The sequence below is a fragment of the Melanerpes formicivorus genome, unplaced genomic scaffold (assembly GCF_026170545.1).
Source record: "Melanerpes formicivorus ecotype bairdi unplaced genomic scaffold, bMelFor1.0.p_v2 SCAF_16, whole genome shotgun sequence".
NCBI classification, from domain to species: domain Eukaryota; kingdom Metazoa; phylum Chordata; class Aves; order Piciformes; family Picidae; genus Melanerpes; species Melanerpes formicivorus.
This window is the reverse complement of record NW_027142368.1, coordinates 136,009-161,158: the sequence shown is the minus strand read 5'-3', so window position 1 is coordinate 161,158 and position 25,150 is coordinate 136,009. Positions and strand designations below refer to the sequence as shown.

The window sequence follows — 25,150 nt, the reverse complement described above, 5'->3', positions numbered from 1 at the left end:
TCTTCCTAAACACCTCCAGGGATGGGGACTCCACCACCTCCCTGGGCAGCACATTCCCATGGCTGCTGCAGGAGAAGTGTGGCCAGCAGGGCCAGGGAGGGGATTCTGCCCCTCTGCTCCACTCTGCTGAGACCACAGCTGCAGCTCTGGGGCCAGTTCTGGAGCCTCTGTGCCAGGAAGGCTCTGGAGGTGCTGGAAGGTGTCCAGAGCAGGGCCAGGAGGAGGAGCAGAGGGCTGGAGCTGCTCTGCTCTGCAGACAGCCTGAGAGAGTTGGGGTTGTGCAGGCTGGAGAGGAGAAGGCTCCCAGGAGACCTTCTGGTGGCCTTCCAGGAGCTGCAGGGGGCTGCAAGCAAGCTGGGGAGGGACTTTGGAGGGTGTCAGGGAGGGATAGGACTGGGGGGGCTGGAGCAGAACTAGAAGTGGGGAGCTTGAGATTGGCTGTGAGGAAGAAGTTGTTGGCCAGGAGGGTGGTGAGAGCCTGGCCCAGGCTGCCCAGGGAGGTGGTGGAAGCCTCCTGCCTGGAGGTGTTTGCAGCCAGGCTGGAGGTGGCTGTGAGCAACCTGCTGTGGTGTGAGGTGTCCCTGCCCATGGCAGGGGGTTGGAGCTGGCTGAGCCTTGAGCTCCCTTCCAGCCCTGGCAGTTCTGTGGTGCTGTGACTGTGGGAAGGGCTGGCAATGAGGATGAGTGATTTGCACTTGGGTGGTGGAAGAAAGCCCTGGGAGACAGCAGAGAGAATCCTTCACAGCAAGCTGCCAGCAGTGCCCTATTTTAACCCCATTCTGGGAACAAGGAGAAACATGAAGCTCTGACAGACAATGAACTGTCTCTGGAGCCCCACAGACTACAGCTGCAGATCACTGCTGAAGAACTCTGCCCTGCAGCCTTAGCTCTGCTGGTCCTAGGAGAACTGCATTTCAAGTGAGGTCTGAGCTTGCAGCCAGCCACCCACAATGGGCCAGAAGAGCACAGCTGCCTGCCAGGCAACCAGGGACAGCATGGAAGTGCTTTGCAGTCCCTCTCAGACACAGAAAAGCAACCAACCATCCTCCTTTCATCTGCTTTGCCACAACAGGGCAGGGTCCTCAGGGCTCATGTTCTGCCCACATGCTCCTCACTCATTTCCCAAGGCCCCAGGGCTGCACAGAGTGAGGCTTAGCAACACAGCCCTGGGGCAGGGTGAGACACAGCTCAAGACACTAAGAGCAGCAGGGGGAAAGTGCAGCCTTTTCTGCTCCTCATTAGTGACACAACTACCTGCCAAGGGGCAGGGCTGGGCTGGCCACCAGCTGAGTGCCAGAGGCTCTCCAGCAAGCCCTCTGCTTCCCAAAGGGAAGAGAAAGGGAGAGAGACAGGGAAGGGGAAGGGGAAGGGGAAGGGGAAGGGGAAGGGGAAGGGGAAGGGGAAGGGGAAGGGGAAGGGGAAGGGGAAGGGGAAGGGGAAGGGGGAAGGGGAAGGGGAAGGGGAAGGGGAAGGAAAGGAGGGAGAGAGGCTGATGGGGTGGGAGAGGATCTGAACCAGCTGGGATGGGAATGAGAACAACCCAATGAAACAGAGACACAGAGACACAAACCAGCATGGAACCCAACCCCTGGTGGCACTGACAGCACCATTGGCACCACTGCTGCTGGGGGCAGGCACTGGGCAAGGCCCAGCCTGGACTGAGCTGCACAGGAACTGGATTCAAGAGCTGGATTCTGTAGCTGGATTCAGGAACACAGGGATCAGGCTGGAAGGCAGAAGGGACAGAGTCCTGCTGGGACACTGCCCAGGGAAGAAGAGGCTTGCCCCTGGGGATCCCTCAGCTTGCTCCTGAAGATGCCCTCCATGGGCTGCAATCCCTTGGGGGGCACTTGAGGCTCCCCTGTCCTGGCTGCTCCTCCCCACAGGTGAGGAGTGGCTGAGAGCAACCTGCAGGAGAAGGCCTTGGGGCTGTCAGGTGGTGACAAACTCCCCAGGAGCCAGCACTGGTCCCTGGCAGCCCAGAGCCAGCTGAGTGCTGAGCTGCAGCCAGAGCAGGGAGAGCAGCAGCACAGGGAGGGGATTCTGCCCCTCTGCTCTGCTCTGCTCAGCCCCCACCTGCAGCACTGCCTCCAGCTCTGGGGCCCCCAGCACAAGGAGGACCTGGAGCTGCTGGGGAGGCTCCAGAGGAGGCCACCAAGGTGAGCAGAGGCTGCAGAACCTCCCCTGTGGGGCCAGGCTGGGAGAGCTGGGGCTGGGCAGCCTGGAGAAGAGAAGGCTCCAGGGAGACCTCAGAGCAGCCTCCCAGTGCCTGAAGGGCTCCAGGAGAGCTGGGGAGGGACTCTGGACAAGAGCTGGGAGTGCCAGGCTGAGGAACAATGGCTTTGAGCTGGGAGAGAGGAGATTGAGAGTGGAGAGGAGGAAGAAATTGTTGAGAGTGAGGCTGGGGGAGACTCTGGCACAGGCTGCCCAGGGAGGCTGTGGCTGCCTCCTGCCTGGAGGTGTTCAGGACCAGGCTGGATGAGGCCATGAGCAGCCTGTGGTGTGAGGTGTCCCTGCCCATGGCAGGGGGTTGGGACTGGCTGTGCCTTGAGCTCCCTTCCAGCCCTGCCAGCTCTGTGATTCTACTGCAGGTTCAGCCCAGGTCCCATAAGGCACTCTCCAAGGTGCCTCCTCCACAGCCCCACCAGCTGAAGGCCTCTCTGCTGCAGCTTCAGCCCAGGCACCAGCAGGCAGTGTCCTTCAGCCAGCACTGGGCTTGGTGCAGCCTCAAAGGTGATTTGGCTTCTCTTAAGGACCATTAAACTGTTGACTTCCCCTTGCAGCTGACCTGGTGTGGTTGTGCCAGCTGCCATGCTATGTGCCAACCAGCTGGCCCTGGCATCACTGCACCTCATTAGTGCCACTGAGCAATGCCATGTGAACAGGCAGCAGCAGGGCCTTCCAGGGCTGGAGATGAGGATGGATGCCTGAGTTTCTCTGGGAAGCCTGTGGTCACTGGACAACAAAGCAGGGCACAGAACCTGGGGGATGTCAGACTGCAGCATTTAACCCTCCCACTACCAGAGATCTCTTCTCCCACCAGCCTGGCACGGCACAGGACACATCCTCCAGGCTGGCAGAGGATACTCAAGCAGCTGATTTATGCCCTGGGCACTCCACTAAGCTCCAACCCTCCCGAGCAGTTGTGAGACCTCCTGTAAAACCTCTTTGCTTCCTCAAAATCACAGCATCACAGAGCTGGCAGGGCTGGAAGGGAGCTCAAGGCTCAGCCAGCCCCAACCCCCTGCCATGGGCAGGGACACCTCACACCACAGCAGGTTGCTCACAGCCACCTCCAGCCTGGCTGCAAACACCTCCAGGCAGGAGGCTTCCACCACCTCCCTGGGCAACCTGGGCCAGGCTCTCACCACCCTCCTGGCCAACAACTTCTTCCTCACAGCCAATCTCAATCTCCCCACTTCTAGTTCTGCTCCATCCCCCCCAGTCCTATCCCTCCCTGACACCCTCCAAAGTCCCTCCCCAGCTTGCTTGCAGCCCCCTGCAGCTCCTGGAAGGCCACCAGAAGGTCTCCTGGGAGCCTTCTCCTCTCCAGCCTGCACAACCCCAACTCTCTCAGGCTGTCTGCAGAGCAGAGCAGCTCCAGCCCTCTGCTCCTCCTCCTGGCCCTGCTCTGGACACCTTCCAGCCCCTCCAGGTCCTTCCTGGCACAGAGAAGGGTCTGGAAGATACAAACTCAGCCATAAACACAGCCAGGCAGAGCCACAGCCCCCAGTGTGGTCTCACCTCACAGCTACACCCAGCTGGGCTGCTGGGAGGGAGGCTGTGCACCACACAGGTCTGTAAGAACATCACAGTGCCAGGTTGTGGCCTGGCACTAAAATTCTTCAGCATCCTGGCCTGGATCAGCAATAGTGCAGCCAGCAGGGGCAGGGGTGGTCCTCCTAGACTCAGCACTGTTTAGGCCACACCTTGAGTCCTGTGTCCAGTTCTGGGCTTCTCAGTTCAGGAAAGATGTTGAGGTGCTGGAAGGTGTCCAGAGAAGGGCAAGAAAGCTGGGGAGGGGTCTGGAGCACAGCCCTGTGAGGAGAGGCTGAGGGAGCTGGGGTTGCTTAGCCTGGAGAAGAGGAGGCTCAGGGGAGACCTTCTTGCTCTCTGCAACTCCCTGAAGGGAGGTTGGAGCCAGGTGGGGGTTGGGCTCTTCTCCCAGGCAGCCAGCAGCAGAACAAGAGGACACAGTCTCAAGCTGTGCCAGGGGAGGTTTAGGCTGGAGGTGAGGAGAAAGTTCTTCCCAGCCAGAGAGATTGGCCATTGGGATGTGCTGCCCAGGGAGGTGGTGGAGTCCCCATGCCTGGAGGTGTTTAGGCAGAGCCTGGCTGAGGCACTTGGTGCCATGGTTTAGTTGATTAGGTGATGTTGGATGATAGGTTGGACTCAATAACCTCAAATATCTCTTCCAACCTGGTTTATTCTATTCTATTCCATTCCACTCTATTCCATTCCATTCTGTTCTAGATGTGGTGCTGAGGGCCATGGGTCAGTGGTGACCTGGCAGCACTGGGTAACAGCTGCACTTGATGACCTTCTCAAGCAAAACACATCTGTGAGTCTATGACTCTCAACCTCCTCACCTCATGCCCTGCTCTGAGCCACAGCAAAGGTGCCAGGGCAGCACTCAGCCCTGCTCTGACTGAAAGCAGTTTGGACCCTAGATCGCAGACCACCCTGAGGGGCTCCAGTACCTGAAGGGGGCCTACAGGAAAGCCAGGAGAGGACTTTTTATGAGGGATTGTTGTGAAGGGAGGAGAGGGAATGGAGGAGGGGAGATTGAGAGTGGAGAGGAGGAGGCAATTGTTGAGAGTGAGGCTGGGGAGACTCTGGCACAGGCTGCCCAGGGAGGCTGTGGCTGCCTCCTGCCTGGAGGAGTTCAGGGCCAGGCTGGATGAGGCCTTGAGCAGCCTGTGCTGGTGGGAGGTGTCCCTGCCCATGGCAGGGGGTTGGAGCTGGCTGAGCTTTGAGCTCCTTTCCCTCCCAATCCATGAAGTGGATTCAGCAGCAGACTGCCAAACACCACCAGGCAGCAGCAACTTCAGCACAATGCCTCTGGAGCCCTCATCCTGCCCAGGTGCTGAATATTTCAAGCCTGTGGGGCTGTGTCTTTGATTGCTCTCATTCAGCACAGCCGGGAAGGAGGAATTGCTGCTGCTGCTCAGCCTGGGCTGAAGCTTTGTCCCCTCAGTACCTGCAGGAGCAGTGCTTGGGTTGAAGTGCCCTCCCCCAAGCCAAGATTGCTGCCTGGCAGCTGAAGGAAAGGACACTGCCTTTGTCCTGGGCTGAAGCCCCTGGGACTCAGAAGACAAAGAGGAAATGGAAATCTCTCTCCTTCTCTTGTGTGGCTTTCCCCTCACCCCCCCCCCCTCCCCCAGCCCAGGCTTACACAACCAGCATGGGCCAGAGCAGACAAGATGAGGTCTTAAGAGGCTCTGTCCCCTGGTACAGCCCCAGCCTGGATGTTATCAAGATGGAACACGCCAGTCATTAGGATGCTAATTGGCCCTGACAGGGCCCTGCTGACTGAAGTGAACATCCCTAACTGTCGCTACCTGCGAGCATGGCTGCAGGGAACGGCTCCGAGGAGCCTGGAGGAAAGAGGTAGGTGTGAGGAGGCAGAGAGACAAGGAGGGGGGGAGGGCTGCTTCTGCCTCTCTGTAGCTGTCTGCAGCAGGTATTTAAGCAAGAGGAAGGGGGGAAAAAAATACCTCTGGCTTCCTGTAGCACGCTGCTGAAACTTCCACTAGATAAAAAAGGGGAGGGGAGGGAAAAACCCATCAGTTTGGGGTGATTTACATTTAAATGGACTTTGCACAGGAGGTGGATTCTGCTGCTGGTCAGGTTTACAATCACTTTCCCTCCCCCCCCTCCCCTCCCTTCCCCAGGACTCCCTGGTTTTGTGTCTCCAGCAGCATCCTTTTCTTGCCTTGGCTCCCAAACCCTTCCAATTAAAACATCAACATTAAATGAACTTCTCAGATTCCCCTCCCCCCCCCCTCTCCTGCTGCTCTCCTCCTGTCAGAGCTTCCCTTCAGCTTGGAGCAGTTCTGGTGTGTGGGGTGGGTGGGTGGGTTGGTTGGTTGGTTGAGGGGGTCAGGAGTGCCAGCAATGTGCTGGACTTCCAGCTCCTTCCATGCCCAGGTGACTGCCTGGGGGCTGTGGGGCAGGCTGTGGATGTGGTCTGCCTGGACTGCAGCAAGGCCTTGGACACCATCCCCCACAGCAACCTCCTGGCCAAGCTGTCAGCCCCTGGCTGGGACAGCAGCTCTCTGAGCTGGGTTAGGAACTGGCTGGAGGCTGAGCCCAGAGAGTGGTGGTGAATGGTGCCACAGCCAGCTGGCAGCCAGGCACCAGTGGTGTGCCCCAGGGAGCAGTGCTGGGCCCTGTGCTCTTTAACATCTTCATTGATGATCTGGAGGAGGGCATTGAGTCCATCAGCAGTGAGTTTGCAGATGACAGCAAGCTGGGGGCAGGAGTTGATCTGCTGGAGGGTAGAGAGGCTCTGCAGAGGGACCTTGCCAGGCTGGACAGATGGGCAGAGGCCAGGGGCAGGAGATTGAATACATCCAAGTGCCAGGGGCTGCACATTGGCCACAGCAACCCCAGGCAGAGCTACAGGCTGGGGGCAGAGTGGCTGAGAGCAGCCAGGCAGAGAGGGACCTGGGGGTGCTGGTTGATGGTAGGCTGAACATGAGCCTGCAGTGTGCCCAGGCAGCCAGGAGAGCCAACGGCATCCTGGCCTGCATCAGGAGCAGTGTGGCCAGCAGGAGCAGGGAGGTCATTCTGCCCTGTGCTCAGCACTGGTTAGGCCACACCTTGAGTCCTGTGTCCAGTTCTGGGCTCCTCAGGTTAGGAAAGAGGTTGAGCTGCTGGAAGGTGTCCAGAGAAGGGCAAGAAAGCTGGGGAGGGGTCTGGAGCACAGCCCTGTGAGGAGAGGCTGAGGGAGCTGGGGTTGCTTAGCCTGGAGAAGAGGAGGCTCAGGGGAGACCTTCTTGCTCTCTGCAACTCCCTGAAGGGAGGTTGGAGCCAGGTGGGGGTTGGTCTCTTCTCCCAGGCAGCCAGCACCAGAACAAGAGGACACAGTCTCCAGCTGTGCCAGGGGAGGTTTAGGCTGGAGGGGAGGAGAAAGTTCTTCCCAACAAAAGAGATTGGCCATGGGAGTGTGCTGCCCAGGGAGGTGGTGGAGTCCCCATCCCTGGAGGTGTTCAGGAGGAGACCTGATAGGGTGCTTGGTGCCTTGAGTTAGTTGATTAGGTGGTGCTGGATGATCCTCAAGGTCTCTTCCAACCTGGTTTATTCTATTCTATTCTATTCTATTCTATTCTATTCTATTCTATTCTATTCTATTCTATTCTATTCTATTCTATTCTATTCTATTCTATTCTTCTATCCCATCCTATCCCATTCCATTCCATCCTATCCTATCCTATCCTATCCTATCCTATCCTATCCTATCCTATCCTATCCTATCCTATCCTATCCTATCGCATTCCATTCTATTCTATTCTATCCTATCCTATTCTATTCTATCCTATCCTATCCTATTGCATTCCATTCTATTCTATTCTATCCTATCCTATCCTATTCTATTCTATCCTACTCTATCCTTTGCAGACAGGCTCCATGGCTGCAGCAAGTGGAGACATTAGTCATGAACACAAACAAAGAACTGCCTGGGGAGGGAAGCTGCTCAGCCTGCCAGGGTGGGTGGAAGCCAGGAGAGAAGAAAAATACAAGCTGGAGAGTTCCAAGAAGGTTCCTGTGAGAAAGAAACAAAACATTTGCTCTGACAAAGGGGTTGGGGGGGGGGGAAGCTCTGCTGCATACCAATGTGCTCCATCCAGTGACAAAGGAGGCAGAGTTACCTCTGAGGAGATTAAGTGCTATAGCCTAGCCCCCGAGGAAAGGGAGGCAGGTGGGGAAGAGAGGTGAGCAAGCACACACACACACACAGAGCCCTGAAGTCTGCTTCACAGAGCTGCTGCTCCTTCACAGAGGAGATTGATATCTTTGCCTGGGAAAATGCAGCATGCAGGGGAAGTGGCCTTAGAAGTCTGCCTCCCTGACAATGCCTTCTTGTGCCAGTGGCCCCAGGAAACCATAGCCCTGGTTTAGTGGTGAGAGCAATAAATGTGCCTGGGAGTCGATACCCAAGGCACTTTCTGCCTCTCTGGAGTTAACCCAGCTCGAAGATGGAGAAGCAAAAAGGCCAACAGCAGTGGAAGGGGAAAAAAATCACACCCCAGAGAGTAGTTGGGGAGATAAAGGAAGCTTTCTGAAGGGCCACTGGTCCTGGCAGGCTGGAAGCATTTTCATTCCCTAGATAAAGAGATGATGAATGGGGGGGGGAAGCCACCAAAGTGTTCCCTGGGTGGCAGGATGTATTTGCTGCTTGGGGACAAGGCTGTGCTGGAAATGCCTCCTCAGGCAGGTTGAAAGCTGGACACAGATTGGGGTTGGAAGGGGTTGGGTTGGAAGGGAGCTCAAAGATTAGCCAGGTAGGAAAGACTGTGAGTCTTTCATTCACTTCTCTGGAAGAGTCCCAGCAGGGGGGTTTGGAAGGGAGCTCAAAGCTCAGCCACCTCCAAGCCCCCTGCCATGGGCAGGGACACCTCCCACCAGCACAGGCTGCTCAAGGCCTCATCCAGCCTGGTCCTGAACACCTCCAGGCAGGAGGCAGCCACAGCCTCCCTGGGCAGCCTGTGCCAGAGTCTCCCCAGCCTCACTCTCAACAATTTCTTCTTCATCACTGGTCTCTATCCCCCCTCCCATGGCAGGACAAGGAGCATTGGACACAAACTGGAGCATTGTGTCCACTTCTGGGCTCTCCCCACTTGAAGAGAGACAGAGAACTGCCCTCTGTGGGCTCCAGGGAGGTGGCTGGGGCCCCATCCCTGGAGGTGTTTAAGGCCAGGCTGGCTGAGGCTGTGGCCAGGCTGATCTAGTGTGGGGTGTCCCTGCCCATGGCAGGGGGGTTGGAACTGGATGATCCTTGTGGTCCCTTCCAACCCTGACTGATACTATGATTCTATGACACTCTGCCCCCAGTTGGAGAGAGCCCAGGGGAGGCTGCAGAGCTGCTGAGGGGCCTGGAGCAGCTCTGGGAGCAGCAAAGGCTGAGAGCCCTGGGGCTGAGAGCCTGCAGCAGAGCAGCCCCAGAGGGCAGCTGAGCAATGCTCAGCAAGAGCTAAAGGAGCTGTGGGGGGCAAGAGGCTGGGGCCAGGCTCTGCTGAGTGGTGCCCAGGGCCAGCACAAGGGACAGCAAGGGGCACAGAGTGGCAGCCAGGAGGTTGGAGCTGAGCAGGAGGAGAAAGTTGTTTGGTGTGAGGCTGCTGGAGGCCTGGAGCAGGCTGCCCAGAGAGGTTGTGGAGTCTCCTGGGGTGGAGAGCTTCCAACCCCCCCGGCTGGTTTCCTCTGTGCCCTGCCCTGGGTGACTCTGCTCTGCCAGGGGGCTTGGACTGGATGACCTCCAGAGCTCCCTTCCAAGCCCTCCCATTCTGTCATTCCATGAACTGTCTCCTCAAATGTCTGCTTCTCATTCCTGAGTGGAAGGAGAGGCCAACAGGACTGGGGCAGACACAGCAGCCCTGCAGGCAGCTGAAGCTGGGGGTGGACTCCTTCCACCGAGTATCCAAGTGCCTGAAGCAGCTCCCCTGAGGCTCAAGTGCAGGCAGAGGGCTGCCAGGAACGAATCCACTTTCCTCTCACTATGGCAGCTGGAAATCTCCCTCTGGAGAACACAAATCCAAGTCCCCAGCTCCTGTGCAACCTTCCTGTTGCAGACAGGGCCCTTGAAATGCAAGCAAAATGCAAGTGGGAGCAGCAAGGAGCTCCTGAGCCGGCAGGTTGCTTCCAAGAGGAGTTTGGGGCTGCTCCAAGAGCCAGGGGAGAGCCAGGGGAGGAACATTCACCACACCACTGATGGGTTTATTGCTACCAAATAACTCTGCCCTGAGGCTCCCAGGGACTCAGCTGTCCCTCAGCTCCTCAGCCTGGGTTGAAAGGCAGCTTCCAGGAGCAGAGGGGAAGAGCCTCAGCCTCAGCTTGCTGCTCAAACATTGTTTTCTTCAGGATTGGTGAGCACAGCAAATGAGTCCTGAAACAGACCTGAGGGATGCAGACCACAAGTGTGCAGAGCCATGGCCTGGCAGAAGAGCTCAGACAGCCCTAACTGAGCAGCTCTGGACCTAAGCTGTGCCCTTAGCCCTTTCCTGCTCTTTTATCCCCATAGCAAGGGTGGCAGGGAGAGGTTCCATGAACCACAGCATCAGAGAACCACAGAGCTGTCAGGGCTGGAAGGGAGCTCAAGGCTCAGCCAGCTCCAACCCCCTGCCATGGGCAGGGACACCTCACACCACAGCAGCTTGCTCACAGCCACCTCCAGCCTGGCTGCAAACACCTCCAGGCAGGAGGCTTCCACCACCTCCCTGGGCAGCCTGGGCCAGGCTCTCACCACCCTCCTGGCCAACAACTTCTTCCTCACAGCCAATCTCAAGCTCCCCACTTCTAGTTCTGCTCCATCCCCCCCAGTCCTATCCCTCCCTGACCCCCTCCAAAGTCCCTCCCCAGCTCTCTTGCAGCCCCCTGCAGCTCCTGGAAGGCCACCAGAAGGTCTCCTGGGAGCCTTCTCCTCTCCAGCCTGCACAACCCCAACTCTCTCAGGCTCTGTGCAGAGCAGAGCAGCTCCAGCCCTCTGCTCATGCACACACAAATGACAGAACACTCCACACAGCCCACAGCTCCTGGCCATGTGCAAGGGGCTGACTGAGAAAAGCTCTGTCAGGACTGGGTCAGCTTCACCAGGACCCCAGCAGCCCACTGCTGGTCATCACCTCTCTCCATGAGCTGCTGAGGAAGAGGAAGAGAAGCATCCTGTGGGCACATCCTTGCCTGGGACACACCAACTGTCCTGCCTGTGCAGGAAGCAGAGCTCTGAGCAGCCTGTGGTGTAAAATCTTCCCTGTGACTGTAAGGTCCAACAAGCAATCCAACCCCACCATGGGCACCAAACAATTGCCCCAGCTGCCATGGCCACAGGGTTCTGGAACCCCTCCAGCCATGGGGACTCCACCACCTCCCTGGGCAGCCTCTGCCAGTCCCTGACCACTCTTGCAGCAAAGAAATTTCTCCTCCTCTCCAACCTAAGCCTCCCCTGGCACAATTCCAGGCCAGTTCCTCTCCTTCTATCCCCTGAGACTTGGGAACAGAGCCAAACCCTCACCTGGCCTCAAACTCCTCTCAGGGAGCTGTAGAGAGCAATGAGGTCTCCCCTCAGCCTCCTGTTCTCCACACTGAACACCCCCCAGGTCAGAGCGGCTGAGAGCAGCCAGGTGGAGAGGGACCTGGGGATAGTGGTTCAGAGTGGGCTGAACATGAGCCAGCAGTGTGCCCAGGGGGGCCAAGAAGGCCAAGGGCATCCTGGCCTGCATCAGGAACAGTGTGGCCAGCAGGAGCAGGGAGGTCATTGTGCCCTGTGCTCAGCACTGCTTAGGCCACACCTTGAGTCCTGTGTCCAGCTCTGGGCTCCTCAGGGTAGGAAGGAGGTTGAGCTGCTGGAAGGTGTCCAGAGAAGGGCAACAAAGCTGGGGAGGGGTCTGGAGCACAGCCCTGTGAGGAGAGGCTGAGGGAGCTGGGGTTGCTTAGCCCAGAGAAGAGGAGGCTCAGGGGAGACCTTCTTGCTCTCTCCAACTCCCTGAAGGGAGGTTGGAGCCAGGTGGGGGTTGGTCTCTTCTCCCTGGCAGCCAACAGCAGAACAAGAGGACACAGTCTCAAGCTGTGCCAGGGGAGGTTTAGGCTGGAGGTGAGGAGAAAGTTCTTCCCAGAGAGAGTTGTTAGCCTTGGGAATGTGCTGCCCAGGGAGGTGGTGGAGTCCCCATCCCTGGAGGTGTTCAGGAGGGGATTGGATGTGGCACTTGGTGCCATGGTCTAGTCATGAGGTCTGTGGTGACAGCTTGGACTGGATGATCCTCGAGGTCTCTTCCAACCTTGGTGATTCTGTGAGACTGTGAAAAGGGAAAGCAGGAGGCACCCTAATTGGCCCAGTGAAAAATCAGCCCAGGCTAATGGCAACTGATTTTAATTGCTGAGTTTATGATAGACTTGCAGCGATGTCAAGGATGCCCAGAGCACAAGGGGTGGCTGTCAGCCTGAGAGGAGCTGAGTGCACTCAACAGGATTGCTTAACATCCAGAGCTGGGGAATGAGACACACAGGATGGCAAGGGGAGGAGCAGGAGGGGCTCGTGGGCAGACTCTGAAGGATTTCTTAATCATTAGAATGAGGAGAGGAGAGGAGAGGAGAGGAGAGGAGAGGAGAGGAGAGGAGAGGAGAGGAGAGGAGAGGAGAGGAGAGGAGAGGAGAGGAGAGGAGAGGAGAGGAGAGGAGAGGAGAGGAGAGGAGAGGAGAGGAGAGGAGAGGAGAGGAGAGGAGAGGAGAGGAGAGGAGAGGAGAGGAGAGGAGAGGAGAGGAGAGGAGAGGAGAGGAGAGGAGAGGAGAGGAGAGGGGAGGGGAGGGGAGGGGAGGGGAGGAGAGGAGAGGGAAGAGAAGAGAGAAGGGAAGATATTAGAATAGAATAGAATAGAATAGAATAGAATAGAATAGAATAGAATAGAATAGAATAGAATAGAATAGAATTAACCAGATTGGAAAAGAGCTTTGAAGATCATCAGGTCCAACCTCTCACCCAGCACCATGTGATCAACTCAACCATGGCACCAAGTGCCTCAGCCAGGCTCTTCCTAAACACCTCCAGGGATGGGGACCCCACCACCTCCCTGGGCAGCACATTCCCATGGCCAATGATCATCAGCAAAGGGTAATAACCTGGAAGGAGTTTACCAAAATCATTTAGCTGAGGACTAAAACTCTGAGAGCAGAGGAATGAAAGAGAAGTTCATGTTCCTGGGGAAAGATTTCAGTTCAACCTGAGAAAGCAGCTGGGGAGAGGCCAGTGCGGGGTACAGAGATGCTGAGGGGCCTGGAGCAGCTCTGGGAGCAGCAAAGGCTGAGAGCCCTGGGGCTGAGAGCCTGCAGCAGAGCAGCCCCAGAGGGCAGCTGAGCAATGCTCAGCAAGAGCTAAAGGAGCTGTGGGGGGCAAGAGGCTGGGGCCAGACTCTGCTGAGTGGTGCCCAGGGACAGCACAAGGGACAGCAAGGGGCACAGAGTGGCAGCCAGGAGGTTGGAGCTGAGCAGGAGGAGAAAGTTGTTTGGTGTGAGGCTGCTGGAGGCCTGGAGCAGGCTGCCCAGAGAGGTTGTGGAGTCTGCTGGTGTGGAGAGCTTCCAACCCCCCCTGGGCATTGTGCTGCTGGGCAAGCTGCTGGGGGTGCTCTGCTGGGGCAGGGGCTGGGCTGGGAGATCTGGGAGAGCTCCCTTCCAGCCCTCACCCTGCTGGGGTTCCAGGACCCATTGAGTGTTTGTCTTTCCTAGAGGTTTGGAGCATTTACTCAATTGATTTCAGGTCAAAGGAGTTTGTGTAACCAGAGCTTTATTCAAGACTTCGGTGTAAGGTAGTGTGAAGCAGAAGGAAACCAAACCTTACCCTCAGAGCAACACAACAGCTCCCCAGCAGCAGCTCACAGGGTCCTGGTAAAGGTTTGCAGCCTCTCCCATAGGCCAAATTAACTGCAGCTTGGGGGCAAGAACAGTGATGTATGAGAAACAGGGAGCTCCCTCTGGCAGAGGCTTCAGGCTTGGCAACAGGCCACTGCTCCAGAGAGCTTAGAAGCCACTGAATTAGACCACAGAGTCCAGGAGGCAGACAGGGAGGGCACAAGGCAGCCTGAGCAGCATCCTCAGTGAGCACTCCCAGCAGTGCAGGTCTTGAGCTCAGCCAGAGCATCCTTTCAGGAGGGTTTGGGGGACCACAAGCTACCATCAAGGAGAAGGCTCCAGGGGGACCTCAGAGCTGCCTGCCAGGAGCTGAAGGGATCCTGCAGGAAGGCTGCAGAGAGACTTCTGCTGAGGGGGTCTGGAGCCAGGCCAAGGGGGAATGGTTTGGAGCTGAGGCAGAGCAGGGTTAGAGTGGAGCTGAGGAAGAAGCTCTGCAGTGTGAGGCTGGGGAGACTCTGGTTGCCCAGGGAGGCTGTGGCTGCCTCCTCCTTGGAAGTGCTCAAAGCCAGGCTGGATGAGGCCTGCTCCTGGTCTCCAGCACCCTCAAAGCAAAGACATTTCTCATCATGTCCAGATGGAGCCTCCTGGGTTCCAGTTGGTGTCCATCACCCTCTGTGAAGTTGTGGAACCTCCATCTCTGGAGACCTTCCAACTGCCCCTGGGCATTGTGCCCAGGGCAAGCTACTGAAGGTGCCCTGCTGGAGCAGAGGCTTTGGACTGGGTGAGCTCCAGGGGGCCCTACCACCCCTCACCATCCTAGGGTTCTGGGATTCTGTTGCCATCCCAGCTTTCTGGTCAGGACTTATGCCAGAGGGATCAGTGCTGGGCCCTGTGCTCTTTAACATCTTCATTGGTGATCTGGAGGAGGGCATTGAGTCCATCAGCAAGAAATTTGCAGCTGACACCAAGCTGGGGGCAGGAGTTGATCTGCTGGAGGGTGGAGAGGCTCTGCAGAGGGACCTTGCCAGGCTGGACAGATGGGCAGAGGCCAAGGGCAGGAGATTGAACACATCCAAGTGCCAGGTGCTGCACATTGGCCACAGCAACCCCAGGCAGTGCTACAGGCTGGGGTCAGAGTGGCTGAGAGCAGCCAGGCAGAGAGGGACCTGGGGGTGCTGGTTGATGGTAGGCTGAACATGAGCCAGCAGTGTGCCCAGGCAGGCAGGAAGGCCAATGGCATCCTGGCCTGCATCAGGAAGAGTGTGGCCAGCAGGAGCAGGGAGGTCATTGTGCCCTGTGCTCAGCACTGGTTAGGCCACACCTTGAGTCCTGTGTCCAGTTCTGGGCTCCTCAGGTTAGGAAGGAGGTTGAGATGCTGGAAGGTGTCCAGAGAAAGGCAACAAAGCTGGGGAGGGGTCTAGGGAATGGTTTGGAGCTGAGGCAGAGCAGGGTTAGAGTGGAGCTGAGGAAGAAGTTCTGCAGTGTGAGGCTGGGGAGACTCTGGTTGTCCAGGGAGGCTGTGGCTGCCTCCTGCTTGGAGGTGTTGAAGGCCAGGCTGGATGAGGCCTTGGGCAACCAAGTGTAGTTGAGAGGTGCTCATGGCAGGGGGGTTGGAGATGATCTCTGAGCTCCCCTCCAACCTGAGCCATTCTGATCTTTTGTGCTCACAGTAAGTCTGATGGCTCAGCAGCCAGAGCATGCCAGGAGCAGCAGAAGAGCTCAGGTGGCCCAGCAGTGTCAGTGCCTCCAGGTTAAAGGCAAGGCAGGGAGGGGTTCCAAGGCTTTGAGCACAGCAGGCTGTGCCTCTCCCCCAGCCACATCTCGCCGCTCCTCGGTGCCGGGGAAGCAAACAGCGCTGCCCAGACCAGTGGGAGGAATCCCTCCCCCCTCCATCAGAACACAGAGCCTGGAGGAATGTGCATTATAGAAAGATTTAGTCTGCTGGCATGAAATCAAATGTGTAAGCCAAAGATTATTCACCAAGATCAAGACAACCTTCAAAGGAGGCAGAAATCCAGGGGGAGGCAAAGGATTGCCGAGGAGCTGCGCTCCCCTCACACAAGGCAGGGAGGCTCAGGGAGAAGGTCATAAATAATGGACTTTATTTCCATTCCTTGCATAGCCTCTGCCTGCTCCAGTGCCCTCTCTCATCTGGAAGTGGGGATCCTTAAAAAAACATCCTCAGAACAGATACCTTAAAAGGGACCTGCCCCTGGGAGCAGCAGAGCTTGGTTTCCACAGTGGAAAGCCCTCGCAGTGCCCTGATTGCTTCCATTCTCCACCAGGGCAGAGCACCCCCACAACAATCAGGGTTGTCACAATAAAAGCCTCTGTAAAGCAGCAAAGCAAAAGTCACTTCCAGGTGGCCCCAAGGCAGCCCAAGCAAATGAAAGGCTCCTCAGAGGGGCAGAGGCCAAGGGCAGGAGATTGAACACATCCAAGTGCCAGGTGCTGCACATTGGCCACAGCAACCCCAGGCAGTGCTACAGGCTGGGGGCAGAGTGGCTGAGAGCAGCCAGGCAGAGAGGGACCTGGGGGTGCTGACTGACAGCTGCCTGAACAGGAGCCAGCAGTGTGCCCAGGTGGCCAAGAAGGCGAAGGGCATCCTGGCCTGCATCAGGAAGAGTGTGGCCAGCAGGAGCAGGGAGGTCATTGTGCCCTGTGCTCAGCACTGCTTAGGCCACACCTTGAGTCCTGTGTCCAGTTCTGGGCTCCTCAGGTTAGGAAGGAGGTTGAGCTGCTGGAAGGTGTCCAGAGAAGGGCAAGAAAGCTGGGGAGGGGTCTGGAGCACAGCCCTGTGAGGAGAGGCTGAGGGAGCTGGGGTTGCTTAGCCTGGAGAAGAGGAGGCTCAGGGGAGACCTTCTTGCTCTCTCCAACTCCCTGAAGGGAGGTTGGAGCCAGGTGGGGGTTGGGCTCTTCTCCCAGGCACCCAGCACCAGAACAAGAGGACACAATCTCAGGCTGCGCCAGGGGAGGTTTAGGCTGGAGGTTAGGAAGAAGTTCTTCATAGAAAGAGAGAATGGCCATGGGAATGTGCTGCCCAGGGAGGTGGTGGAGTCCCCATCCCTGGAGGTGATCAGGCAGAGCCTGGATGAAGCACTTGATGCCATGGTTGAGTTGATCAGATGGTGCTGGGTGAGAGGTTGGACTTGATGATCTCAAAGCTCTTTTCCAACCTGGTTAATTCTCTTCTCTTCTAGTTCTATTCTAACAATTCTATTCCATTGCAACCCCAAAGGAACCAAGCACTGCAGAACACCAGAGCAGAAAGTCACCAGGCTGGATGCCTCCAAAGCAAGACCAGAAGATCCTCCTCGAATATCTGATTGAGCTCAAGCCCCACTTGATGGTTAGATGCTGCAACTAGGTGTCATGGAATCAGCCCTTTCCTAAACCCTCTGCTGGGAGCAGCTCACCATGCAAAGAATGGAATGGGATAGGATAGGATAGGATAGGATAGGATAGGATAGGATAGGATAGGATAGGATAGGATAGGATAGGATAGGATAGGATAGGATAGGATAGGATAGACCAGGTTGGAAAGGACCTCAGAGATCATCAAGACCAACCTCTCACCCAGCACCATCTGATCAACCAAACCATGTCACCAAGGGCCTCATCCAGCCTCTTCCTAATCACCTTCAGGGATGGTGACTCCACCACCTCCCTGGGCTGAATCCAGGAGAGGTGCTCAGGAGTGCTGGTGAGAATCAAAGGTCTGCTTCAGAAAAGGGCTTCTCTGACCTGGCAAAACACAGCCTGATGAGGGGCAGGGACACCTCCCACCAGCCCATGGCATGGGGGTTGGGACTGGCTGAGCCTTGAGCTCCCTTCCAGCCCTGACAGCTCTGTGATGCTCTGACTCTCTTCCAACCCAGCCCTGTCACTCCAGGGCTATCATCTTCCAGCTGAGGCCTGAGAGTCAAGAACCAGCTGTGGCCATCCTGCAGGAGCAGAAGGACTCTCTGGGCACTGCCTGAGCCATGAGTGGAGTTACTGATGGTTTGGATCTAATTCAGGAGTGATCCCTTCGGGGAGCCCTTGTGAGCCCCAGCAATGAGCTGCCTCAGCCATGCAGAGCTCACAGACCCAGCAGCTCCAGCTCAGCTTTCTCCTCCTTTCCTCTTTTGCCAATGCCTTTGAAGCTGCTGCCCCATGGACTGCAGGAGTGCTCAGCAGCTCTGAGCTGCCACATGCAGCAGGGCCAGGCCCTTCCCTGGGCAGTGCACAGCTCAAGCAGGGAAAAGATCACAGAATGGCTCTGGTTGGGAGGGAGCTCAAAGCTCATCCAGCTCCAACCCCCTGCCATGGGCAGGGACACCTCCCACCAGCACAGGCTGCTCAGGGCCTCATCCAGCCTGGCCCTGAGCACCTCCAGGCAGGGGCCAGCTCCAGATGACAAAGGGCACTGCAGCAGGCAGAGGCTATGCAAGGGATGGACATAAAGTCCATTATTTATGACCCTCTCCCTGAGCTTCCCTGCCCTGTGTGAGGGAAGAGCAGCTCCTTGGCAACACTTAGCCTCCCCCTGGATTTCTGCCTTTTCTGAAGGCTGTCTTCTTGCTCTTGGGGCATAATCTTTGGGTCACCTCTGCCAGAGTCTCCCCAGCTTCACTCTAAAGAATCTCTTCCCCATCTCCAGTCTCAATCTGCTTTCCTCCAGCTTCAATCCATTCCCTCTCATCCTGTCACCACCAGCCCCTGTCTAAAGTCCCTTCCCAGCTCTCTTGGAGACCTCTTTTGTAGATCCTTCAGCTCTTAGGAGCAGACTGGGCTGCCCATCAGTCTCCAAGCACCTATCCTTCTTTCCAGAGACTAGATCCCCAGGTTCTGGCTTCTGCAAGCACTTCTACAGCACAGCAAAATCAGTAGCCAGATGGAAGGTAAAGCCAAAGTCACACTCAACCTCCTAAAGGAGCTGCTGGAGTGGCTCTTGCTCTCTCTGCTTCAGAAGCAGCTTAGCATAAAGCCATCACAATATGTACAGCAGGTGTCAGGACAGCTTGGTTACCCTTCTGACAGTTCAGTGCCTACCTTTACTCTCACCTCTGTAGGACAGGTTTCACCCCCTACCAGATACACTCAAGGAGAACATCTATCACCAGGAGCTCAGCAACATCCATTCAGCCTGCAGCACTGCCTCCAGCTCTGGGGCCCCCAGCACAAGAAGGACCTGGAGCTGCTGGAGAGGCTCCAGAGGAGGCCACCAAGGTGAGCAGAGGCTGCAGAACCTCCCCTGTGGGGCCAGGCTGGGAGAGCTGGGGCTGTGCAGCCTGGAGAAGAGAAGGCTGCAGGGAGACCTCAGAGCAGCCTTGCAGTGTCTGAAGGGCTCCAGGAGAGCTGGGGAGGGACTCTGGACAAGGGCTGGGAGTGCCAGGCTGAGGAACAATGGCTTTGAGGTGGGAGAGAGGAAACTGAGAGTGGAGAGGAGGAAGAAATTGTTGAGAGTGAGGCTGGGGAGACTCTGGCACAGGCTGCCCAGGGAGGCTGTGGCTGCCTCCTGCCTGGAGGTGTTCAGGACCAGGCTGGATGAGGCCCTGAGCAGCCTGTGCTGGTGGGAGGTGTCCCTGCCCATGGCTGAGCTTTGAGCTTCCTTCCAACCTAAACCATTCTCTGAATCAATGATTCTAGATGACCCCCAGAATCCTTCCCCTTCATCCTGCCACACAGGCTTCTGCTTGGAGCTGGAGGCTGTGAGAGCAAAGTATGACCAACAGCACCATCCCCAGGCAACACCAGACTGACCCTCACACAGAATAGAATTGTTTCAGAGGGGAAAGCCCTCTGAGACCAGCCAGTCCCACCAGCAACCCAACCCCACCATGGCCAGCAGACCACAGCCCCAGCTGCCATGGCCACAGGGGTCTGGAACCCCTCCAGCCATGGGGACTCCACCACCTCCCTGGGCAGCCTCTGCCAGGCCCTGACCACTCTGACACCAAAGACATTTTGCCTCCTCTCCAACCCAAGCCTCCCCTGGCACAATTCCAGGCCAGTTCCTTTCCTTCTATCCCCAGGGACTGGGGAGCAGAGCCCAACCCCCAGCTCCCTGCAGCCTCCTCTCAGGGAGCTGCAGAGAGCAATGAGGTCTCCCTCAGCCTCCTCTTCTCCACACTGAACACTCCCAGCTCCCTCAGCTGCTGCTCCCCAGCCCTCTTCTCCAGACCCTTCCCCAGCTTCGTTGCCCTTCTCTGGCCCTGCTCCAGCTCCTCAGTGTTCTCCTGGGAGTGAAGGACCCAAAGCTGAAGGCAGCACTCGAGGAGCAGCCTCACCAGCGCCCAGCCCAGCAGGGTGAACCCTGCCTGAACCACTCTTGCAGTGCAGAAACTCCTCCTCACATCCAATCCAGCCCTCCCCTGGCACAATTTCAGGCCATTTCCTCTCATTTTGTCCCCACTTGATACTGAGGAGGAGAGACCAACCCCATCACAGAAGCAACCAATTCAGGCGGCAGAGGCCATGAGCTTTCCACCACCACTTCGCTGCCTCAGAGGTCCTCACTGCCCAGCCCTGCACACAAAGCTTCCCCTCTTTGGGCAGGGTAAAGAGGCTCTTGTGTGCCCAGCAGGGTGAAAACAAAATCCCTGTTGAGGACCTCGAAGCTGCCTCAGTTCCACCCTTCCATCCCCCCAGCTCCACCTTTTCCTCCAAGAGGGAAATTTGTTTGGAGTTCATACAGAGAGGGGAGAGGAAAGGGGAGGGGGAGAGGAAAGGGGAGGGGGGGAGGAACGAGCTAAAAATAGCCTCCCTTTTGCCTTAAAAGAAGTGCAAGCTCTGAATAAACAGCCTGAGAGAGGAATGCAGTTCCTCTGCCCACCCAATTCCTGCCCTGCTCCCTTGCTCAGCCCTTCCAAACATGCTCCTCAGGATCAGGCACACGAACTGCTCCCTGCAGAGCCAGGGGGACCCCAGCACTGCCTGCCCCTGGCAGCTCTGGCAACTGCCCCTGCTGTGGGGAGGGAGGTTGGGAGGCTGTGTGAGCCCCAGGGCTGCTGGGCACTAGGCTAGAGAAGGGCAATGAAGCTGGGGAAGGGTCTGGAGAGCAGGGCTGGGGAGCTGAGGGAGCTGGGGGTGTTCAGCCTGGAGCAGAGGAGACTGAGGGAGACCTCATTGCTCTCTGCAGCTCCCTGAGAGGAGGCTGCAGGGAGCTGGGGTTGGGCTCTGCTCCCCAGTCTCAGGGGACAGAAGGAGAGGAACTGGCCTGGAATTGTGCCAGGGGAGGGTCAGGTTGGAGAGGAGGAAAAATGTCTTTGGTGTCAGAGTGGTCAGGGCCTGGCAGAGGCTGCCCAGGGAGGTGGTGGAGTCCCCATGGCTGGAGGGGTTCCAGATACTATCTACAGTTGCTGTACAGTTGTCTGCAGGTGCTGTCTCCAACTCCCTGAAGGGAGGTTGGAGCCAGGTGGGGGTTGGGCTCTTCTCCCAGGCAGCCAGCACCAGAACAAGAGGACACAGTCTCCAGCTGTGCCAGGGGAGGTTTAGGATGGAGGTGAGGAGGAAGTTCTTCCCAGCAAGAGAGATTGGCCATGGGAATGTGCTGCCCAGGGAGGTGGTGGAGTCCCCATCCCTGGAGGTGTTTAGGCAGAGCCTGGCTGAGGCACTTGGAGCCATGGTTGAGTTGATCAGATGGTGCTGGGTGAGAGGTTGGACTGGAGGATCTCTGAGGTCTCTTCCAACTTGGTTAATTCCATTCCATTCAACACCTGTGGCCATGGCACTTGGGGCCATGGTTTGGTGGCCATGGTGGGGTTGGGTTGATGACCTCAGAGGGCTTTTCCAACCCAGGCAACTCTCTGATTCATTCTGAGCCACATCATTGCATCCCAGGAACCAAGGTGAAAGCAACAATGAGGATGCACCAAGAGGAGGCAAAAGCATCTCTCTTGTGGCCCTCTCCCATGGGCAGCCACCCTGCATCCTGCCACCAGATCTCCCCACTAGGAAGCACTCACACTGCTGCTCCTGCCTCACAGCCACGGCACAGCTCTGCCTGACAGCAGCAGCAGCCTCCCAGCACCTGAAGGGCTCCAGGAGAGCTGGGGAGGGACTCTGGACAAGGGCTGGGAGTGCCAGGCTGAGGAACAATGGCTTTGAGCTGGGAGAGAGGAGACTGAGAGTGGAGAGGAGGAAGAAATTGTTGAGAGTGAGGCTGGGGAGACTCTGGCACAGGCTGCCCAGGGAGGCTGTGGCTGCCTCCTGCCTGGAGGGGTTGAAGGCCAGGCTGGATGAGGCCCTGAGCAGCCTGGGCTGATGGGAGTTGGGTTGGAACTGGATCTTGAAGGTCCCTTCCAACCCAACCTATTCCATGGATCTCTGAACAGCTGTGAGCAGGGCAGAGCAGGGGGAGCAGCCAACCTCTTCACCCCATGCTGGGAGCCAGAGCAAGGCTGACTTTGGGATTTGCAGTGCAGAGCCACAGGAACTTCTTCACTCTATTGCCTGCCCTGTGCTACACCAGACAGCAGCAGATCAAACTCTGACCTCTAACTTGTTCTCCCCCAATTCAGTCTCTCTCCCTGTTCAGTCTGGAGAGGAGAAGGCTCCCAGGAGACCTTCTGGTGGCCTTCCAGGAGCTGCAGGGGGCTGCAAGCAAGCTGGGGAGGGGCTTTGGAGGGTGTCAGGGAGGGACAGGACTGGGAGGGATGGAGCAGAACTAGAAGTGGGGAGCTTGAGATTGGCTGTGAGGAAGAAGTTGTTGGCCAGGAGGGTGGTGAGAGCCTGGCACAGGCTGCCCAGGGAGGTGGTGGAAGCCTCCTGCCTGGAGGTGTTTGCAGCCAGGCTGGAGGTGGCTGTGAGCAACCTGCTGTGGTGTGAGGTGTCCCTGCCCATGGCAGGGCGTTGGAGCTGGCTGAGCCTTGAGCTCCCTTCCAGCCCTGGCAGTTCTGTGATGCTGTGATTCTGAGGAAGCAAAGAGGTTTTACAGGAGGTCTCACATCTGCACAGGAGGGTTGGAGCTTAGTGGAGTGCCCAGGGCATAAATCAGCTGCTTCCCTCCCCACCCAGGTGAGGCCAGCAGAGCCATGTGCCCTGTCCTGCCAGTGCTGGCAGGAGCCTCTGGGCACAGCTGCCTTTCATTCCCAGTTTCCCAACCACTGCTGTGATACCTGAGAGGAGTTGCACTGAAGAAAAGCAACCCAGCTCCCTCCTCTTCCATCAGCCCTGGGGAAGGAGCAGGGAAATACCTCCCTTTCATCTTCAGTTCAGAGGGAATGCTTTATAGCTGCCAGTCCCAGCAAGACCCCAGTCACTGGCACAGCAGGGACAGCCCCCCTCTCAAGGGAGGCTGTTCAGCCAGGAAACAGCCAGGAAGCAGCCAGGAAACAGCCAGGCTCTGAGGGGAGCTTCCCCAGGTGACATTTGGAGGGCAAGGTGACAGAGTGCCAGCCTGCCAGCCTGCAGCCAGCCAGCAGGGGTGAGCAGAGGTGATTGCCCCCCAGGAAGGAACAGAGCATGGCCTCTGCTCCCCAGTACCTAACCAGAGGATGAGAGGAAATGAGCTCAGGTTGTGCCAGGGGAGCTTTAGCTTGGAGAGGAGCAAAAGGGGTTGGCACAGCTCCTTTAGCTCTTGCTGAGCATTGCTCAGCTGCCCTCTGGGGCTGCTCTTCTCCACGCTCAACAGCCCCAGGGCTCTCAGCCTGTGCTCCTCCCAGAGCTGCTCCAGGCCCCTCAGCAGCTTTGCAGCCTCCCCTGGGCTCTCTCCAGCAGCTCCCTGTCCCTCCTCAGCTGGGGAGTGCAGAACTGCATGCAAGACTCAGCTGTGCCCTCAGTAGAGCAGAGCAGAGGGACAGGAGAACCTCCCTTGCCCTGCTGGCCACACTCTTCTCCATGCACCCCAGGACCCCATTGCCCTTCTTGGCTATGAGAGCACACTGCTGGCTCATGGGGAACTTGTTCCCTACCAGCACTCCCAGGTCCTTCTCTGGGGAGCTGCTTCCCAGCAGGTCCCCTCTCACCTGTCCTGCTGCAGGAGGTTGTTCCTCCCTAGTGCTGAGCTCCCCGTGGCACCAGGGGGGCACCCAAGGCTTTCCCCATAGTGACAGAGAGAGGACTGGAAGTCAAAGACTGAAGCAACCCTGATGCCAGAGATCAGGAAGGAGCTTGAGCAACACTCCTAACACAGAACCCAGCCCTCCCAGGGCATGGCTGCAGCTCTGCAGGCAGCTTGCCAGCCAAGCAATTGCTTGTTTCTTTTCCCTTCAACTCAGGCTGACTTTAGCACTTCTGACTGAAATGATTTCTTCCCCCCTCAGTATTCCACTCCTGACAGCTCTGATTCCCTGCACAGGCTGCAAGCTGCCTCTGTCCTTCCAGGCACAGCACAACAGCTCCCTGGCCCCAGACCTTTCTTGTTTTACAAGCTATGTATAATTGATGCCTCCTCAGTATTGACAGAGCCCAGAAACACTCTGCCTGCCCTCTTCTCTGCCTTGGAACCTTGCAACACAGCTTCTGGGGACTCTGGTTGTTCTCCCTTTCAAATCATTGTTTCCTCCTGCCCTTGCCATTAGTTCCTAGAAGAATCACTTACCTAAGCACAAAGAGTTCCCTTAGGCCCAACCCCACAACCTGAAAACCTGGGTCCTAGAATCACAGAGCTGTCAGAGCTGGAAGGGAGCTCAAGGCTCAGCCAGCTCCAACCCCCTGCCATGGGCAGGGACACCTCACACCACAGCAGCTTGCTCACAGCCACCTCCAGCCTGGCTGCAAACACCTCCAGGCAGGAGGCTTCCACCACCTCCCTGGGCAGCCTGGGCCAGGCTCTCACCACCCTCCTGGCCAACAACTTCTTCCTCACAGCCAATCTCAAGCTCCCCACTTCTACTTCTGCTCCATCCCCCCCAGTCCTATCCCTCCCTGACCCCCTCCAAAGTCCCTCCCCAGCTTGCTTGGAGCCCCCTGCAGCTCCTGGAAGGCCACCAGAAGGTCTCCTGGGAGCCTTCTCCTCTCCAGCCTGCACAAGCCCAACTCTCTCAGGCTGTCTGCAGAGCAGAGCAGCTCCAGCCCTCTGCTCCTCCTCCTGGCCCTGCGCTGGACACCTTCCAGCTCCTCCAGAGCCTTCCTGGCACAGAGGCTCCAGAACTGGCCCCAGAGCTGCAGCTGTGGTCTCAGCAGAGTGGAGCAGAGGGGCAGAATCCCCTCCCTGGCCCTGCTGGCCACACTTCTCTGGCTGCAGCCCAGGGACCATGCCACAGTCAATGCCACTCAGCTGTCCAAGGGTCCCCCACTCCCTCCAGCATTTCCCACTTATTTTAATCCTGCCCCTGGGGGGAACAACCTCCTGCAGCAGGACAGGGAAGGGGGGACATGCTGGGAAGCAGCTCCAAGGAGAAGGACCTGGGAGTGCTGATAGGGAGCAAGTTCCCTATGAGCCAGTAATGTGCCCTCATGGCCAGGAAGTCCAATGGGGTCCTGGGGTGCATGGAGAAGAGTGTTGCCAGCAGGGCAAAGAAGGTTGTTTGCCCCCTCTACTCCATCCTAGGGAGGCCCTTCTGGAGCAGTGTGTCCAGTGCTGGGCTCCCCAGTCCCAGAGGGACAGGGAACTGTTGGAGAGAGCCCAGGGGAGGCTGCAGAGCTGCTGAGGGGCCTGGAGCAGCTC

At 57.5% G+C, this 25,150-nt stretch overlaps 1 protein-coding gene across 3 annotated transcripts in view; it reads right to left on the bottom strand.

Annotated features, from left to right (window-relative positions):
* TSPAN4 (tetraspanin 4) overlaps positions 1-25,150 on the bottom strand; it is a 628,454-nt gene that overhangs the window by 488,804 nt on the left and 114,500 nt on the right. The gene's annotated exons all lie outside the window — the stretch shown is intronic.